Source organism: Gymnodraco acuticeps, unplaced genomic scaffold (genome assembly GCF_902827175.1).
Source record: "Gymnodraco acuticeps unplaced genomic scaffold, fGymAcu1.1, whole genome shotgun sequence".
Lineage (NCBI taxonomy): Eukaryota > Metazoa > Chordata > Actinopteri > Perciformes > Bathydraconidae > Gymnodraco > Gymnodraco acuticeps.
Genome location: NW_022991032.1, coordinates 131,841 through 152,154, shown reverse-complemented (window position 1 = coordinate 152,154; position 20,314 = coordinate 131,841). Strand labels below are relative to the sequence as shown.

At 45.1% G+C, this 20,314-nt stretch overlaps 1 protein-coding gene across 8 annotated transcripts in view; it reads right to left on the bottom strand.

Moving 5' to 3' along the window:
• The window catches only part of sorcs2 (sortilin-related VPS10 domain containing receptor 2), a 277,213-nt gene that overhangs the window by 154,866 nt on the left and 102,033 nt on the right, over window positions 1-20,314 (bottom strand). Inside the window, exon 1 of one of the 8 annotated variants that reach the window (XM_034236379.1) lies at window positions 6,858-6,915. The exons of the other annotated variants lie outside the window; for them this stretch is intronic. The gene's annotated coding sequence lies outside the window, so the exon portion shown is untranslated. Of the gene's footprint in view, window positions 1-6,857; window positions 6,916-20,314 lie in introns of those variants that run through there. 8 annotated transcript variants of the gene reach the window in all.

The following is a 20,314-nucleotide window of genomic DNA, read 5'->3' as shown; positions in this document are numbered from 1 at the left end:
GTGGTCCGTGTTCTGAGCCCAGTGACAAATGGCCAAAAGACCTGTCATTGCCACCACGACAGGGAGAAAAAGCCTTAGGTTTTCAATGAAGTACTAGGCAATCCTCAAATCTGGCAGCTTTAAGAGCAGGTACGAACTGCTGTGTGTGTTTGAGATTGATAGCTAGCTGCTGGATTGTTTTCCCCAGTACGGCTCAGTCTAGCCCACCAAGCACAGTGAAGGTGATTGTTTGTGACAGCTTATGAAAAACGGCACAGGTTTCAGCTCGACCAGGCGGAGGAGAGGTGACCCCTTATGCATAATTCTTGTCAGGTATATACAGAGAAAAGACTAATCCTGAAAACACTCCTCCCTTTACCACAAAATGCAAACAAGGCAAAATAAGGGAGCAAATACTGATTATGAATAAGAAACTGAATTTGACTTGGCAGTAAAAAGTGGTTAAATAATTCCAATGTAATATCTACTGTATTTGCATTTGCTTTTATTTAAAGTGCAGTGTTTGACAAGTTTTAGGAGCGATATAAGAAGCAATCCAAAGCACACAGGAAAGGAGATGCTGCAGCATTTAGCCACGGGTTGAGGGTTCAACAGGAGGGAGCCTGGAAGAAGAGGTCTTGATGAAAGAGAATGATGAGCAAGCACGTAAGCCTGGTTAAGGATGAGAGGATTTACTCTTTCGCACAGTGGGACATCAGCCACTGACAGACACACACACAATGAGACTGATACACACGCAGAGCCCTGCCAAGCTATTCAGCAATCAGCTCTCCCAGAGTGCTTCGATACAGCTGGAGAAAATGGAGTGGCACAGCGGGTGTGTTCTATTTCTCTGCGGTGAGTTGGCAACTGTTTTCATCTGGTGGCCTGAGTGCCATGTATAACCTGGGATTACTTGGAGGACATGGACAGTCCTAATGGCCATGTCAAAATATCAGATTTTGCTTACACAATTGCAATGGCCAAATGTAAGTTAATTTAAGATAATGATATGACATGATGCTATGAGTGACTTTTATCTTTAACTTTTGAATCGCTTTAATGCATTATTTCAGATATAATAGGCAATAAAAGAATGCTGATAATGTATGTTTTAGATAAGTTAATTTGAATTGATTTAAGATGACTTGCATATAAAATGTACAATAAACATTTGTTAAATAAGTAACCTTTAAAGTCAAATTAATTAGCCTACCATGTCAACATAACAATGCATGAAACGTATTAAAATGAAAGCAAACTACACACTATAGGCCTACACAGTGACACCATGTTATGTCTTATTATTTTAATCAGATTCACTAAACACCAGGGTTCGAGTTATGTGGGAGCCAATGGGAGATGAGCTCCCATAGGGAGGGGTCTCAGCTCCCACGGACGCAGTGAAATCATACATCTGTGGGGGTCGCTAATACATTACCAACAACCAGTGCCATATAGACTGAGAGTTACGTCATCTCCGTTCACTCCAATGGACCACTTTTTTATAGCAATGGCGGATCGTGGAGCCTCTCAATCGTTCCCCGGAAGTTAGCGCCAAGGCTAGCAGAGCTGTAGAGTTGCAGCATAATAGACCGTTCATGACGGACTTTTAAAGGTAAGAAGAAGTTTAAAGATGTATATTGCGGATATTATCAGTACATCTGATTCAAATTAACATGTGTATTAAAGGATGTCAGTGGATTATCCCTAAATTAGTAGATTTAGGGAACGTTTACAGATAACAGATTAAGCTAGGATACCGAATCAAGTTAGCAACACACGTTGAACAGCCTTTTAATTGTAAATGCCGTTCTCTTAATGTCATTTCGTCCAACGTTGTTGAATTAGAGAAGAGGGGCTTCTAAACGGGATTGTATGCGGGGGTGGAGGGAGTTAAATATTAGATAAATATAACTTTGGTGCGTGTAAAAGTGAGTGTTTTTAGCAGAGCCATATTGTGTCCTTGTGATTATGTTGATTATTACCTGTCTGTATAATGTTGCAGCTCAGCTGATTTTGGATTGATGGCAAAGGGAGAGGGACTTAAGTGAGAGTGAAAACACAAGGTAAGTTTAATACTACTGTTTTATATAAGTAAACACCTTATCTCCCCAAGGCAATTTCCCATCCAATAGGTGTGCTATATAGGTGTGTATAACCCTTTCTCCTGTCTGTTACTCCCTCTTTCAGCACAAGAACCAGAGGGGGATTCAATGGAGCCTGAATACCTGCACTGAGACCCTCACCCTGCACCCTGAGTCTCAACTCTGTGTTTTTCAAGCCTTTCCCTGTTTTTTTGTATTAAACAAAACATTAAGCTTCCCAATGGTGTGGTTTGCAGTGTTTGTATATAATTACATCACATATTTTGTTGCTGTTGGTCGTGAAATTGCTCCTGCTGACTTGAGCCAGCCATTCTTTCCTCCGCTCTGTGTCAGTGGGGAAGCCGTACATTCGTACTCCTTTCTCTGAGCGATTGGAGCATCCCCAGGCAGCACAGCAAACCATGGTGGCGACTAGGAGGCAGCACAGCAAACCAGGACAACACGGAGGAAAAGGCACAGACAAACTGCATGATATGCTATTCAATGTTTATTGAATTCCATGTATTTGCAATGGATGTTCCTAAAACAACACATTTAACATCATCATCATCATGCTGCTGCTGCTAGTCCTTTGATAGTCACCTGTCGGTCTCCTGTCCTTTCTGAAAGCCATAAAGATGACATTAGTCATTTAGATAACTTGTGTCCTCAATTACCATGGGATTACTGAAACTATCATGAATTTAAGAAAATGGTAGACATTAATCTAATCTGAATTTTAAAGCATTACTTTAGATCCCCTCCCTCTAAATATATCAATAAACATTAGAAAGTGATGCTCCTGACTACCATACAGGTTTAAGAAGATAATATTGGTTTTAAAGAATTCAAAGCTATAAATAAACAGCAACAGGCTCTTTAACCAAGGCACTGTTAGCCTAACATGTAAACTAGTTGTTCACACTAATCCTAATATTATCACTTAATATTAGCTAATTCTATTTTATTTTTTAAAACATATTGATGTAAATACATACACATATCGATTTGTTGTATAAATATTGCAAATCAAAACCTTTATTCACTAATAATTACCAAAAATCGTAGTTCTATCTCCTGTTATCAATGCATTCACATTGCCCGCCATGAACTTCCGGGGAACGATCCTCGTCTACATGAACCACGTGACGATAACCGTTTTTGGACTTCCGTTGTCGTAACTCTTCTATCTATATGGCGCTGCCAACAACCATTATTTTAATCACAAATAATCAGCGACGTGTAGTCAGGGGAGGCAGAGCCTCACCTGTCATACTCCAATATAACGGAAAAACAACTAAAGAAAAACTCAATAGTAATAATAATAAAATGTCTCCACTGATCTGTGTTGTAAATGTGATTTCTGTATGATTCCAATCGCTTTTTATAGTCAAAATTAGCAAATTTGCCGAGTTCCGCTACAACTACGGGTAGCGATGAGAAGTGAGGCAAGGACGAGCTCTGCCTCTCGTAAACCCACAGTAACTGGCTGGAGCGCGGGCACTAATTTACCGCGGGCACTTATTTTGTGAGCGCGCTCAAGCCAGTTACTGTGTGGTGAGGTGAGGCCGGTGAGGCACAGATGAGCTCTGCCTCACCTCAGAATGCGTCACCCCACAGAAACTGTCTGGAAAGTGGGCCCTCAGCGCATGCCTGCACCATCTCACTGTAGGTCACCAATGTAATGTTTGTAGATCCCTTTATTACATTTATCCTCGCCATCCATAGTCTCTAAATAACTTATTTCACGTATATATGATATTTAGGCTCGCTGGTCTCATCATACAACGACAATGAAAAAAGCACCAGGGGAGAAAGCCATAACCTCTGCCGCACTGAAGGGGGCGCAAGTGAGCCCACAGGTTCTTGTTGCTACTGTTATTCTACGCAGAGACGGTAGACGCGACGCAAACAACAAACTAGACTTTTGAAACTAGAGGAAGATAAGGAGGACTTTTACAAAAAAGTAATAGAGATTGTTGTCCAGAAGCATCGCATGGACTTCAAGTCAAGGTAAGACCCCAATTGTAATGAAAATGGGATCTTACTAAGAAAGAACAATCCAATATTTAGATTTTGGGTATCCTTTTGTTGAACGGTCTGTTAAACTAAAAAAGCTTTTGAAAATAACCGAATATGTCGATTATGGTCAAAATATGATATTTGTAAATCTGACTCTGAAAGAGTCAGTGCCTCACCAGCCATGAACCTCACCGCACGTCACTGCAAATAATGCATGTGTCAATCAGTAGCGTGGCGTGGGGAAAAATGTAGGGGAAGCCAATAATACGTCCTTTCTTTTGGGTCGGGGGTGTGGTGGTCAATGTAATAACGTAACCAGATGAGTGATTACAGCACCCGGTATCATTTTACACACATTTGTATCATACAGATGCAGGACTTACACACGCCTGTTGTCTAACCGACAGGTCCGCACGCACTCTCCAGCAGCCCAAACTCTAATAAGCATTCATTCAGAAACTAAATCAGCAGACCTTTAACGTTTTATGTCCGATTCGCTCATTTTTTCCTCTCTGTACACAGCTCCAGTTTGGGCATTGGCCTGTCATCAGATTGTATGTTGTTGATGCTGTAGCGGAAGTTTAGTACAATTATTTTTGATTAAATACTCCAAATCTCCACCCTCCATAATTGCACTTGCTTCAGTTGCTTGCTACTTTTTAACGGCGGTGAGAGTGGTGCAGTGACGCTATCTATCTTCTATCGATTAGATTTATGATTCAAAAATTATAAAAGTAGGGTGGACATGTGGATATGATCCGACTGAACACAACGTGCATTTATCTAACAGGTTCGTTTTCCACTGACCTTATTTCGAGCTATTTTCCAAAATCCTATGGAGAAATCCCATTGCGTTTTTGTCGAGGGAAACCGAGCGCAGCTTACTTCTTGGTTTTAGGATGCGTCACTGCAACACTAAGTTGATACGATTTGATTGGATTGTGAGGCAAAGGAAGCCAGCTGCCTCAGGCTTCCCTTGGCATGGCCCTGACCAATCACAGGTCGGCAGGGGCATGACGTGAACCTCATCTGATTGGTCAACCCCTCCATTTTTTTTCACCAAGGGAAGCCAATTTCGGCTAGCCTCCTCTCGCAACAGAGAGTGCAATCTACTGTTTCACCATAACATCTAGAGGGGCGCTGTTTCACTCTTTGTAAAATACTCAATGAGAATGGGGGAGAGACGGGCCGGCAGCAACACACAACAAAGAATTTCCGAAACTAAACGAAGTGTTTTTATTTATTTATTAAAATTATAACTACAATCCGAAAAAACAGAGGAAGCCTGGCTTCCCTTGGCCTCCAGGAGAAAACGCCACTGGTGTCAATGTAATGAGTATTATTTACGTTTGACTGATTGATTGATTGATTGATTGAAAAGTTTATTAACAGCTTGTATATTGGGTACAGTACAGTACAGCTCAAAACATACAATTGTTAAGGGGATGCAGACCAGAGAAAGACTTTCGTCTTGTTTACATCAGGGTCCCCCATTTCCAATTCATCATGTCATTTAAGACATATAAGACATATTTGACATACAGATGGCTTATTTACAATTTACATACAGGTGGTTTTTTACATACAGATTGCTTATTTACAATTTTCATTTTAGATTTCGTTCTAATACATCCTAACCGGACATTTAAGACATACCAAGTCTACAGATATACAGTTAGTAACAGAGTCTAAAATGCGAGTATATACATAGATGGGGGGGGGGGGGGGGGGGGGGGGGAAGCTGTCCATTGAACGACAGGTTGAGATTTGTACCATTACCGGGGCCAGTTTTGCAATGCTCTCCCCCGAAGGTGCTCTTTAAGAGGTAAATAGGCTAAAAGAAAAACATGTTTTCCAAAATAACTACGCATCTCTTGAATGACAATATGCCTGCGCTGCACCTCCACTGTACATGTCAATGTAATGAGTATTATTTACGTTAACGAGGTAAATAGGCTAAAAGAAAAACATGTTTTCCAAAAGAACTACGCATCTCTTGAATGACAATATGCCTGCGCTGCACCTCCAAGGTGCGCAATACATTATTGCGCAATCTATGCCTGAGCGTGCTGCGCTAGCCGAGATGATATGTGTGTGCGTAGTTGAACCTTTTCATATTTAAGTTTGTCGCAAGAAGAGGGCTGCTGCTGCGTGTGTGTGTGTGTGTGTGTGTGTGTGTGTGTGTGTGTGTGTGTGTGTGTGTGTGTGTGTGTGTGTGTGTGTGTGTGTGTGTGTGTGTGTGTGTGTGTGTGTGTGTGTGTGTGTGTGTGTGTGTGTGTGTGTGTGTACGCGTTAGTTGTAAAGACCCCCATAGAGCTCAGTTTATAACTCGAACCCTGCTAAACACAGTAATTAAAAAATCCAACAAAACAACTTATTTTCTTTAGTATTAAAACTGTTCAGTAGCTTAACAGCCACGTAAAACACTGAGCAATTGAACACTATAAGTGTAATGTTTTCATAGTTAAGTAAAGTTGTCAACAGATTTAGCTGTGCACTACAACAGTTAGCTAACTTCACTGTTCGTCGTTTAATGCTTATGTTGATAACTCCAGCCTTATTCACTTTAGCCAGCTAGCTTAGCCTAGCACCTGCGCAGCATATATTATATATTTACCGCGATTCACCAATTCAGGAGTGCTTCAGTGTCCGTTGCCAGCTTGTCCTACACACATATCTACAACTTTTCAAGTACCAAGTGTTGCCGTTTGATTTGACAACATTTATATTGAGTAACTTATTACGGTTTTATCGGAGTGACATTTTTACCGTTCAGGAGCAGGGTTGCGTTCCGATAATCCAAAAATCAGCTCCTACATTCTAACCCTATCGCCTATTCCTTGACCTCTGAGTGAAACGTCACGGGGACGGGTTAAGGGATAGTGGATAGGAGAATTCAAAAGGATTTAAGAGGCTTCTCAATTCTTAAATTTCCCCTCCTCGAGACTTAGTACCGCCCACAGGAAATGCGAGCAGAGGACCGAGGAGGGGAACCGAGGAGAGAGGAGGGGAAGCAGCAGACGTTTAAAGATATGAGAACTCCTCTCCTCTGAGTAGTCATTTTAAAGCGACGTCCGTTCATTATTACGTGGCAACAGCTGCATCAGCTGTCGAGTGTTTTGTCATAGCACTGTATTTTATAATCTCTGTTAGATCAGCTGAACATTGTTCCCCCACATATTTACTTTGAATTCATTGAGAGTGCGGTATAATGAGACAATAACAGGCTACAGATGCGGACACACACACACACAAATATATGTATATTTAAGCAATCATACACGAGAGGCCGTTCTTTAACGTCATTATTGGTACGCCTGTACTGGAGCAGTTTGCAAGCAGTTTGCTTTTCAGGCCAAGGGTATACCGTTTTTCTCAGACGCGGAGGGATACTGACTTGTTGTGAAAAGGCACGTTCTATTTGACCGTTCTTTGATCGTGGAATCAAACACGCCTATTGACCAATCAGAGAGCTTGCTCACACCTATGTGTTATAGAATTAAGCAATAGCTCACGACAGGCCGTGGTATATGCTCATTATATCACAGCTAAGGGGCGTGGTTCGGCCCGACGCGAAGCAGAGGGTCGAAAACCCCCAAAAAATGAATAAAATGATTTTTGCCCACTTTGTTGTTCAGATATATCACATATTTGTAACTAAATGATACATTAATTGAAACAAAACACGGTATAAACTGAGGAGTGAGTCCCGTGAGGTTCATGTGTTTTCTTCACTCCGCTGGGAAACTGCTCTCATGTCAAGAAGCATGAGATCAGTGCATGCGCTGCATCGTCCAATCAGTGAGCGATACACAGTAAGGGGGTGGGGCGAGTGTCTGAGGATTTCCTCGAAAGATGGTCTGGTGGTTCCTCGATTATAGCTCCTCCATTATCGCTCCTCGTTCCTCGGTCCTCGATCCTCCGGCAGAAATAAGGCCATTGAGACGCTACTCAAGATGGCGCAGACAAATCAACTTCCGGTGAGACCGAGACCGAGACAGAGGAGCGAGGAAATGAAAAATAAGAGAAGTGAGAAGGGCCCGGGGACAGAGCTGCTGTCAGACGAATAGCTGTGCAGCGTCATCACAAACGGACGTCGCTTCACGTGACGCTCCGGAGGAAAGGACGTCCCATTGCTCTTAAAACTCATTTCCCTGCTTCTCGTGGTTTCCTTGCATCTCTCCATGCTTCCCTAGTCGCAGGGAAACGACGCAAGTGAGGGACGCAAGGAATCTATTTAACCGAAGTGAGAAGGGCCCTTAGAGAATCCGAATGCACTTTCACTATCCAACGTGTTTATGATGCGCCAGCGGACGTCATGAATGTGCGTCTGCTGCTGTGGGGAAACTATGGAAACTACAGTTTTCTAAACAGCGGACTACAACATGGATGTATAATAAGAACGAGGGACTACTGTAAACTCATCTAGAGACTCTGCACCGTGCTCTGATGCTGTTGCTTTATGCTTTATGAACGTGGACAACAGAGAAACATATTCTTCATGACCAAAGTTGGAATTGAAATAAAAAAGGAAAGTGAAACTTCTGCTCGTCACCCTCTCCCTCCGGTCCACATTAATACAAATGATCCCAATACGTATGATTGTATGAACTATGAAAAGATCTTAAAATCGCAAATGCTGCGGCTGCAAGGCATTGTGGGGCAGCATTTTCTCCTCTCCTTTCGGTTAGGGAGGTCCAGTGGTTCCTAAGCTAAAGGAGGTTATAAAGGAAGTTTGAAACCTCCTTTCCTTTCATTTGGGGAATTGGAACGGCACTTATCATGGCTGCCACTGAGGGACTTCCGGGTCATTTCACTCCGTTAGGAAGGTTCCTAAGCTAAATGGACTATTCAGCCTCATTCCAATACCCCTCCTCAACTCCTCCTTTCCCTCACTCGCGTCCCTTCCTTGCATCTTAGCTCCGCCTCCGTAAGATGCGAGCGAGAGACACAAGGAGGTGACGCGAGGACAGAGGAGTCCTCAGGTATTAATTGGGATGTCCTCGTTCACTCAAACGTCACTCTTAAACGACGTCTGTTAATGATGACATGTGCACAGCTGTATCCCCTCTCATCGGGCTTAACTGAATAACCCCTTAGAACCGGCCCATCTCTGGTTAAATATTTATTTTAAATTAATGAATCTTTCTCTTGTTAGTCAAGGAATTCAATGTATGATGGTTGGTCCTGCTTTTGTGTTCCGTTTTGGTGTAAAATGTAGCCTACATTTAAATAAAAATATAATTATGGTAATGTGAAGCCTTTTAGAAATGAATTGCACATAATAATTGCCACGGAGCCGCTTTTCCACTCATCTTCCAGTTGTCGGTTTTCCTCTGTTGAAATCGACCAGCTGTGAAGGTGGGGGCGGGGCTTTTATATGCGAGTGGTGAAAACACTTCCGCGTAGTCTGCTCGCGTGTATCCTCCCTTTTGTCTCCTCCCGCACCCCTCCTCCCTCACCCCTCGACTCCTCCGTGTGCATTTCAGCTATTGGGACGTCCTTCAAAATGGCGTGTCTTGATCGATTTCCGGGTCAAGTCCCGGAGGAGGGGAAGAGAGGAGTCAAGGAGGGGTATTGGGATGAGGCTTTCGATTTCAGCCCTCCTTTCCTTTCATTTAGAGAATTGGAACGGCACTTAACATGGCTGCCACTGACGTGCTTCCGGGTCATTTCACTTGGTTAGGAAGGTTCCTAAGCTAAATGGACTATTGGAACGCAACCCGGGTCTCTCTCCACTGTCACCTCGCGTCTGAGATGCGGGACCTGCATTCTGATTGGCTAGGACACTTCTGTGTTGAGAACTCTGTCTTACAATTGGCTACACAGCAGTTAACCCTTTGTGACCCGAGTTACATCTGTGCAAACAAAAGTACATTTGCAATTATTTAATAGGAAGGCAACATTGCAGGTGCACAAGTACAGTAAAGGAACATATAAATACAAATAGCAAAACACTCCATTAAAATCAAACAAAATATCAAGTATATTGTACAATATACAATAGTGAAAATTGGCAGGTAGCCTATAGGAGGAGCTTATAAGTAACACAAGAGGTGTCAGATGCAGTTACATGTTGAGGCTTTTTGTGAAGAGCACTCTGAAATATACCATGTTCTTTTTGTGACTTTTCAGTTACATTAGCTGCAATGTTAACACTTTTAGAGAGCTGCTTTTTGCACTGAACTTATTGTACAATATTCTCATTTTAAATGATAAGAAGCTTTTAACCAGGCTTCTGTATTTCACTTAAAGTATGTATTTGCTAGGACCTAAAAATGCTAGGGCTCAGGCTAAAAGGCAGAGCTAAGGGGAATTTCAGAGTAGGTCATTACTTTTTATAGAGTGTCACCAGGAGCAACTTCTTCCCCATTAAACATGTGTGAATTTGCTAAAGTGACCAAGCTGCAAATGAGGTTGTACAATTGACAAAAACACATTCAACCACAAGTTGGCCAGGGGCGGCCCTGATGGGGAGAATGTAAAATAATATCAATACTTCACAACCATGTATTGGCCAATGAACAACATGGTCAACTATATTGCTGTACATGACATTGTTTAAAACAACCCTGTGTTTATCACAGTGGTTCCCAAAGCCTTCTTGCTTATTATGTATTCATAGTCCTTCATTAGCAGAGTGTAGCAGGTAAGGGGCGGGCCTTGTGCACTGAAACAGATCTCAGCATCTGGACGCTGACTGACTCGTCACACTATGTCCCCTATCTTTCTGTCCTCATTAAACTTCACTAAGAGTCTGTTTCCATGGAGACTGCTTCTCTACAGCCATCTGGTGTTAAAGACCAAAGGTTTGGGGCACATTTAGTGAAATGTTGAAATTGACACATTGGTGTTTAGATGTTTCAGCGTATATATTATTATTTATTTTTTAAACTCAACAACCAGATAAATGTCATAGATTCAGCTCTTTTTGGATGTAGATGTTGAAGTGACTGCATTTAACTCAAAAGCAAGGTCTATGACACGTAGGATGATCATTTGTGCCATTAACATATAGCGGGCAACTTGGAAAAGTTGCAAAGAACCATGGGAGAAGTCATGCCAACACTAATAAAGGCTAACTTGGGGGTAGGACAGGGATCGCTGGGGAAAGTCATCAGCCCCAGAGCCTTATATGGCGTGAATAATGATGTTGAGTTAATAGGAGAGCTCATGTTGCACTACCATCCAGACCTTTGAATTAATAGACTGGTTGGGAGCTATTGTAGTTTAATAAAGAATATTTAGTTTGTAACAGAGTGAGGAGCAGATGAACGGGGAGATGGCAGAGCACAGGGAAAATGGTCAGATGAAAAAGAGACTGAAGCACTCAATCAACAACATACACAAATAAACCTTCACTATTGTTATTAGCCTTCATTTTGTGTAGAATATAGTACTTTTTATTAGGGTGTGTCGATGCCATTCAGTTCATAATCATGACATGGATGGAGAAACATTTGATTGAGATACACAAAGGCATAAACAAGTTGCATCAGACACAAGCCATTTGGTTGAGGCCATACAAATGAAATAATAACAATGCAAGGACATAAATCCCTTAAACACTGGGGTATAAAATAGGATTGGAATAACAAGAGACAGCAAAGGGGAGGGAAAGGTGGACATGGAAGGGTCTGCAAGAGTGGATGTGACAGAGACAGACACAGGGGGTGAAATTGTATTTTCCTTGATGCGCTTAAGAAAACAGAAATGTGGAAGCACTTTAGGGCTGCGACAGGTGCTGAAGCAGATTTAATGTCCTAATATGGCAAGGTTGCACCTGCAACAGACGTTTCGTGGAAGAAAGATCGAGCGTGTCAGGGGATGCATTATGAGACAGAATACCAACATATACAAAGGGGGGTATTTAAAAAGCAAATGTGGAAATAGGTAATAAATACCTCATAAATCCACATAGATCTTCATCATGTGAGATGGTGAAGATATTCCTTGTGTCATGACAGACAGAAGTGGATCCTTCAAGAGGTGTTTCCTCACTGTGCATGCATGTCATGAGGCATCTGCTGTCAAAATCTAAGCTGATACTCTTAGCGGTGGGTTGGCATGTCAAATTCGAGTCAGGGGACCTTCATCATACAGTAGCTGGCTGTGTCTTGACATGCTCACGGTCTTATTTCTGCAGGGAGATGAATGCTAACCAGACAGATGCTGTCAGTCTGAGTCAGGTCTGGACAGCCGGTTGGCGAGACTGTTAAACTTGACGAGACTCATCAGTGGTTGGCTCACGTACAGATGTTCAAGACCCAATTAGCAATTGTGAGGGCAGTCTGGAAAGAATCCCAGAGTCCCGAAACACCACAGTGAATAGAGTTGTATCTGTGTGCAGATATTGTGTCAGAACTTTCCGTCATCCCTGCTGCACTGCCACAGATATACTAGGAGGAGAAAATCTGCAATGCATTACAACGCAGCCTTTCAACTGACAAGAGTGATGAAGTATGAGGCAATTTTGCTTCTCTGCCAGGGTGTTTGTGCCAAATTTTGATCTAAGCGTGTCAATCTTTCCCGTTGAAAGAGCAGGGGGAAAGGAGAAGATAAGATCTTTTGATTAATCGTATCAAAAGGTACTTGCCATGTCTAGTGTTAAAAAATACTGCTGAATGAGGGCCACCATTAGCAGTAAAGCTGATTTGCAGTGGTTAAAAGTAAGGGCATAAAAACCACCTGATGGATCGAGTTTTCAACAAGTGCGATCCCATGGTTTGGATTAGTTAATAGGTTTGTGACAAAGCCATGCAATGAAGAGATAGTTAACTATGATCAAGGAAGCCAACAAATAAACACATCTGTTTCCCACATGGACACATCATCAATGAATGACCTATTTCTGGCTTCCTTTATAAATGACGATTCTGCTTTACTGCAGCTGTTTTTTACAGATCAGGCAAAACCTATTTATTTTTCATACTTTTTTACAGCCGTGTGAAGGTAACGGATGATTAAGCTCAGAGAGTCTCAGGTGTATCCCGAACAAAAGCTTTATGGCCATTTTCTCTTGCCTGATTGTGTCAAACCTGGCTTTATTGACTGCTGTATGGAATAGAACGATATTGTTTGTCTTCCAGTGATGTACCACAAACAGAAATATGTGGGAAAGTTGTTTTTAAAAACATTTCATAATGCTTTTCTGAGTAGCTAACTACTATGATGCTTGCGCCACCCTTTAATGACATTTCCGGCCCTATGGACTGGTGGTCTGACTTTTACAGTCAGGAAGTAAGACTAACCGATTTTCACACTCAATCTGTCAGTGCGAAAGCTGTTAATGCCTCCAGAAAGTGAACACTTAGAAGAGTTCACAGAAGAAGCGTGAACCTCTGTCAATAGTGGAAATCTAAAAGAGGACTGCTGAACTACTCCCGGCCTCGACAGTTACTGAGGTGTTAACCACACTGCTCACAACTCATGAAAGGGCAAACAAATGGCAGTTTGTACAGAAAAGTCTTATTGTTTGGACACTGACCATGCTGTGTGGAACTACTTTCCACCAATGAAATATTCAAAATGAACTCAAGAGTATCTAAAGCAGGGGTGGGGAACTTTTTTCCTCTCAAGGGCCATTTACATTTTTTCAACATCCTCCGAGGGCCGTACAAATTATTGACATCTGCTTAAAAATACTAAAATCACAGCCCATTAATTTCGCCTTTCTTTCATGCTGTGCAAAGAAAAAGCAACCTCTTAATCCAGATATCTTACCATGACTCGCGCATGCATGTGCACGGTTGTGGCATGACCACCAAAACAGAAAGATATGGACACATGATGTGAGCAAATGCATTTAGTTTCCTATCCATGTGAACATGATTTCAGTGGGGGGGGACCTAACCTCCTCTAGGGGGGTCCGGGGGGCATGCTCCCCCAGGAAGATTTTTGTTTAAATGTTGAAGTTAAAAGCATCAATCTGGTGCACTTTGAGAGCAACATTAGGAGATCTATGGATACATCTCTCAACACCCAGATGAAACAGAACTATAAGCAGATTTTATTTTTCTTTATGGATATTTTACAAATCACACCCCTTTTAAACTGTATTCTTGTTTATTAATAACAACTTTTTTTACTGTCATATAGCATTTTATACCCGTTTACTTTATTCTCTTATTTTTTTATAAATATAATGATCATATAAAGATGTGCCTTTAACTCACTGGTTGTAGAAAAAGCTTTTTGTATTCGTTAGCATAGCTAGCTAACCAGATGCTAATAACAACAAAGTTATTGACTGTATGATCAGTAGTGATGTTACGTATTGCGCCGAGGCTTCGGAGCGTGTGTCGAGTAATCCCCGAAGCTTTTTGTGAAGCATGTATTGAGGCTTGTATCGTTTTGGGCCAGTGACGTCATCGATGACAAACGAAGCCTCGCTGCCTGTCGATACCACGTGACTGCTTCAGGAAGCGATTCAGATCGGTTGAACCGTTGAACCACAACGCTCATAATACCAATGGATGTATAATAAGAACCATATTACCCCTCCTGTACCCGGGCCCGGTGACACGATGGAATCAAGAGAGCTCAGACCCTCACCTATATAGAGGTCGGAACATGTCATAAGTATAAATAGATACAAGCATAAATAAATGTAGGAAAAAAAAACATGAATGAATAAATACAGGAATAAATATGTTACAGTATTTTCAGGGAGATTCAGCGTGTGTGCTGTGGCTCAGCTGGAAAGCAGTTGACTCACGATCGCAGGGTCTCTGGTTCATCGACTCGTCAATACGTATTTTTTGTTGTTTATAAAAGCTACAGCTAAATGAGATAATGTAGTTAATAAATGTATTCTTTGATATGGTTTAGCCTTTCTCAGGCTACAACATGGTTACGTTTATGAATATTATTAAGGAATACAAATCCCTATTTGTAATGTTTACCAGCCTCCTTAGGCTTTTCAATCACAATCATTCAACTGGAATAAAAACAATATTGTTAACATGAAAATATGATTTAATGTTCGTTGTTTAGATGTATTCTAAGGCTTTACTCAATGGGAACTCGGTATGAGATAGAGCACACTGTTGAGATGTCCAATCTGCCTGTTTTACACACTTTGACCAACAGGGGGTTTGTGTTCAAATGAAGCCCATGATGAAGCCTCATGAGATGAACCCTTTTGCGAACCAATTGGCTGGAAAGCTTCAAAGCTTCATAAGGCTTCATCTCGCCATCACTAATGATCAGTATGTCAGATGAGCAGATCGTCACTGGGCTTTCAACTAAAGACACAGCCACGCAAAAACTGCGGCATGTGTACGGCTCCTTATGGGTACTGCAATTTCTGAAGTGCCGGAGCGGCGTTCTGGTGCTCTCCGTCAGCACTGCACCCCTGTCAGACGAGACATATACCACGTGATGACACTAGGCTCGTGTTGTGTTCAAGGACCCTGACCTAGGCCAGGAAAAACAGGCACTCGCTTGTTTAATTGTTTTGTGGTCTAGATTTCTTTAATTTTTTTCTTTTTTGCGTGTGTTTATCAATTACCTCGAGGGCCGTACCAAATGGTCTCGTGGTCCGCCACATTCTCCATTTCCTCCTGGGAGATTCTGAGACATTGAGATATTTAGACCCTCTAGGATGTTTTAGGCCAGCCCCCCAGTGTCCTCCAAAGGGAATGTACTGTACCTGCAAAACCTCTATTGGGATGTGCTCATGGGTCACCAGGATCAGATGCATAAACGTGATGAAGCAGTTCTCATTCATAACACTCCGTTCGATGTCTCACTATGGGATGCGCCTCATCGCGGAGCAAACAGAAGCATCAATCTCATTACGCCAATCCTGATTGGCTGGTGATCTTGACGTCAATGTCAGGGAATCACCCCCTATAAGTAGCTTGCGTCACGACGCATGCGTCATTCAAACACCTCTTCTCGCTTCAGAGCACATCTCTACAGTAGCCGGACAAGCTTAACGGTCCACAGACTGAACCCAAATCCAAAACATTTCGGTCGACGGGCGCTCGCCGGCTACTCCTTCTGCTTCGCAAGAAGACGGTAATACTAACGCCAGTTAGTATTAAAATCGACCTCGCCGTTTATTTCCCCGGAAAGTAAGGTAAGATTTAGATTTTTCTCAAGCTAGCTACGCACCTGTTGCTAGCTAGCTTCCCCTTACTACCGACACCACGGTAGCGAGGACGCTTTTCTTTTTCTCTCTCACGGAGGAGAAAAGGATTAGAAGTATATTGACACACCAGTCAATATTCTTTGAGAACAAAGGACCCGCACCGTCCCTTTTTCTCCGGATTAAGGACGGGTTGGTAACACTTTTCTCTCAACGACGTACCTGTTACGAGCGGGTCCTCTCCACGCCACGAGGCGAACAAGATGGACGCCTCTCCCCCTCACACCAGAGGAGTCAGGGACTCGGAGGCTCGGTCATGCGGCTGCGGGTTGAAGATAGCAGGCACAGACTCACACCAGGTCTGCTCGTCCTGCCTCGGGCTGGAACACGCCCAGGAGGCTATTGACAACCCCGGCTCGTGCGGGCATTGTGCCCGTTTCATCCGAAAGAGCCTCCACCGACGGCTAGCACACCAAGCTAGCTTGTTGGAACAGGACTCCCTCATGTCCACTGATTCGCCGTTTGGCAATCAAGACACGGGGTGTCCGCCGCAGAGACTGAGCCCCTCACTGTCGGTCTGGGGCTCACTAACAGTGGCAGCTGCGGAACCGGGATCCCACGCCGTGTCATGTCGGGACCCGGTGGCGGCAAGAGACGCGGGAACGGAGCCCCACGCCTCACCAGGCGGGAGCTCCCGGCGAGACCTCACCATGGTCACACCACGTCCAGCAAAACAATGGGGATCATGGTGGTGCAGGAAAGAGCTAGATGGCTCAACCTCACCAACCTCCCAGACCGGGAAAAGGAGGATGTGCTTGACATGCCCATCGTTCCCGAGGGGATTTTCGGCTCCGCTCTTGCCTCCATACAGAGGAGATGCGAGTCGAAAAAGAAGGAGGACGAGGCCCTCCACCTCTGCCTCCCTCGAAGGGCCTTAGCCCTTCCTCCAAGCTACCCCGAACCCTGCTCGGTTCAAAATACCGAAAACGCAGAGGTCGCAGTCCGCCCCGAGTCCCCAGCCCAGGCAGGGGACGAGGGCGAGCTGGCCTAGAAAATCTCCGGTTCCGGCTGCAGCCCAGGCGCAGCCAACCCAGAATTTCGGCCAGCAGTCGAGGAAGAAGAAGCGAGCGGCGTGACAGCTCCTCCTTCTCCCGTCTGTGACAGAGCTGGAAGTCTACGGTTCCCCAGCTCTAAATGTGTTCCCGCCGCCTCGAGAGATGCCTCAACACCATCCTCAAGTCCGCATAAACACATGTCACACACTTATTGATTTTTCTGTCATAAAACATTTTCCGCTGACGCATCCAGGCTTCGAGCCAAGGGCGCAGCTCGAAAAAATGAAAAGAAAAACAATAAAAACTCCGTCAACTGTTCCCCTTCTGAGAGCAGCTACGGCCTCTCTCAAAGGGCGGACAATTGACGGGTCTGTGAAGGCACCACCGTCACGCGCATGCGCAGTGCCGGCTGGGGCTGTAAAGGCACCACTGTCACGCGCAGTGCCGGCTGGGGTCGTGAAGGCACCACCGTCACGCGCATGCGCAGTGCCGGCTGGGGTCGTGAAGGCACCACCGTCACGCGCATGCGCAGTGCCGGCTGGGGTCGTGAAGGCACCACCGTCACGTGCATGCGCAGTGCCGGCTGGAGTCGTGAAGGCACTACCGTCACGCGCATGCGCAGTGCCGGCTGGAGTCGTGAAGGCACCACCGTCACGCGCATGCGCAGTGCCGGCTGGGACTGTAAAGGCACCACCGTCACGCGCATGCGCAGTGCCGGCTGGGGTTGTGAAGGCACCACCGTCACGCGCATGCGCAGTGCCGGCTGGAGCCGTAAGGGCACCACCGCCACACGCATGCGCTGTGTCGGTGGGGATTGTCGAAATGGGGCACCACAGTGCTCAGACACTGGAGGGCCCCATAACACAACAAATAGAGACTCAGAGGGGAAGAGACGTGACATCTCAGCTGGCTCTAAGGAGCATACAGTGGGAGATGCTCACGATATCTGCTTGGGTTTCTCAAGACAGTTACACGGAGCTACAGACTCCAAGTCACCGTCACCCCCCCTCGCTTCTCGGGCTATCTGTATTCACAAGCCCGGGGAGAGTCAACCCATATTCTGGAGAGAGAGATTCTCTCTCTCCTAGAAAGGAGGGTTTTATCTATAATGCCCGCCGAGCAGAGTCAGATTACGCAGACAAATGTCCTCGTAAAGCACCTGCTCAACATGGGTCTCATAATAAAACTAAACCCTGCGCGCCACGGCGTGCGGAGAGTATTGGTTATTATGAAATACGTAGTGGCACTACGCCACTGGCCGCACCCAACTTTTCTAGTACGCGGCGCGCCTACCGGTGCTGTCCTTTCACGGAAGGTGGTCACCACGGACGCATGTCTGACAGGCTGATAGGGTATTTACGAAGGTCGCCCGGTGAGGGGTCTCTGGAGCAGAGACCTCCAGCGGGCGCACGTAAATCACCCGAAGCTTTTAGCGGTGTTCCCCCACCCTAAAACGCTTTCTGCCTTCTCTCAGAGGACACCATGTCCTCGTGAGGACAGACAACACGACCACAGTATCGTGTATGAACCGCCAAGGGAGGTTGCGTTGTCTCCAGTCACACACACTGGCACACAAACTGATCCCTTGGAGCGGCAGACGTCTCCTCTCTCTGAGAGCGACGCATGTACCAGGAGTGATGTACCTCGGGACAGAACTACTGTCCAGAGGTGCACCACTCTACGCAGACTGGACTCCACATCCAAGGATCGTGAGTCCGCTCTGGGTGCGTTACGGCAGAGCCGCGTTAAATCTGTTCGCATAAAGAGAAAATGCTCAATGACAGCTGTTTTCTTTAATGCACGTTTTAAACGCACCGTTAGGCGTGGACGTACTCGTACACGATTGACCTCCGGGTCTTCTGTACGCGTTCCCACCCCTGGCTCTGATACCCCCAACTCTGGCCAGAGTGAAGGAGCAACGCCACACACTTATCCTGATGGCTCCGCCCTAGCCCGCAACGTACGGGCTGGCGGAGATATATCAGCTGTTGTGCGGGCAGCCATGGCAGCCCCCTCTACGCAGGGACAGATTGTCTCAGGCGGGGGGGGCGATCCTTCACCCACGCCCAGAGCGCGGGGCACTATGGGCCTGACCCGTGAGTGGTACAATCTGAATACAGTGGGACTCCCTCAGAAGGTGATAAACACTATTCAGAGTGCGAGAGCTTCCTCCACCAGGTCTCTTTATGACTGTAAGTGGAGGGTGTTTGAGGAGTGGTGCCTTCAAAAGGACACATCTCCTTTCAATGTCCTGTCAGGGTGTTTTTATCATTTCTACAGGACTTGATGGATAAACACAGAGCTTTCTCCACGATCAAGGTGTACCTGGCTGCTATTACTGCATGCCATGTGGGCTTTGAGGGTAAGACGGCTAGCCAACATCCTTTGGTCTGCCGTTTTATGAAAGGAGCTCGCAGGCTCCTCCCTGTCTCCAGGTCACTGGTGCCCTTATGGGACTTGGCAGTGGTTTTAAATGGGCTCAGAATGACCCCATTTGAACCCCTGGAAGGAGCTGACATGAAACATCTGTCACTCAAGACAGTGCTGTTACTGGCCCTGGCATCCGCCAAGCAGGTCAGTGATATTCATGCGCTGTCTGTACATCCTTCATGCACTCAGTTCGCCCCAGGGAAAACGAGAGTGTTGTTGAAGCCCAACCCTGCCTTTACACCAAAGGTGGTTGGTTCGTGTACCCCAATTGACATTGAGGCATTTCCTCCGCCGCTGGTTTCCTCCGGGGAACAGCAGCAGGATCTGTTGTGTCCAGTCCGTGCTTTACGCACATATATGGACAGATCAAAGGAGCTTCGTCTTAATGACCAACTCTTTGTGTCCTGGGCTAACCCTCACAAGCGCAAGCCTGTTACTAAGCAACGGCTCTCCCACTGGATTGTGGAGGCAATTGCTTTGGCCTATACGAGTCAGAGTTTGCAAGCACCTTCGGGTCTGCGGGCTCACTCGACTCGGGGCCTGGCTACATCCTGGGCTTTGTTCAAGGGTGTTTCCATCCAAGACATCTGTGCAGCGGCGAGCTGGTCCTCGCCGCTCACTTTTGTCCGCTTTTACAGGCTAGACTT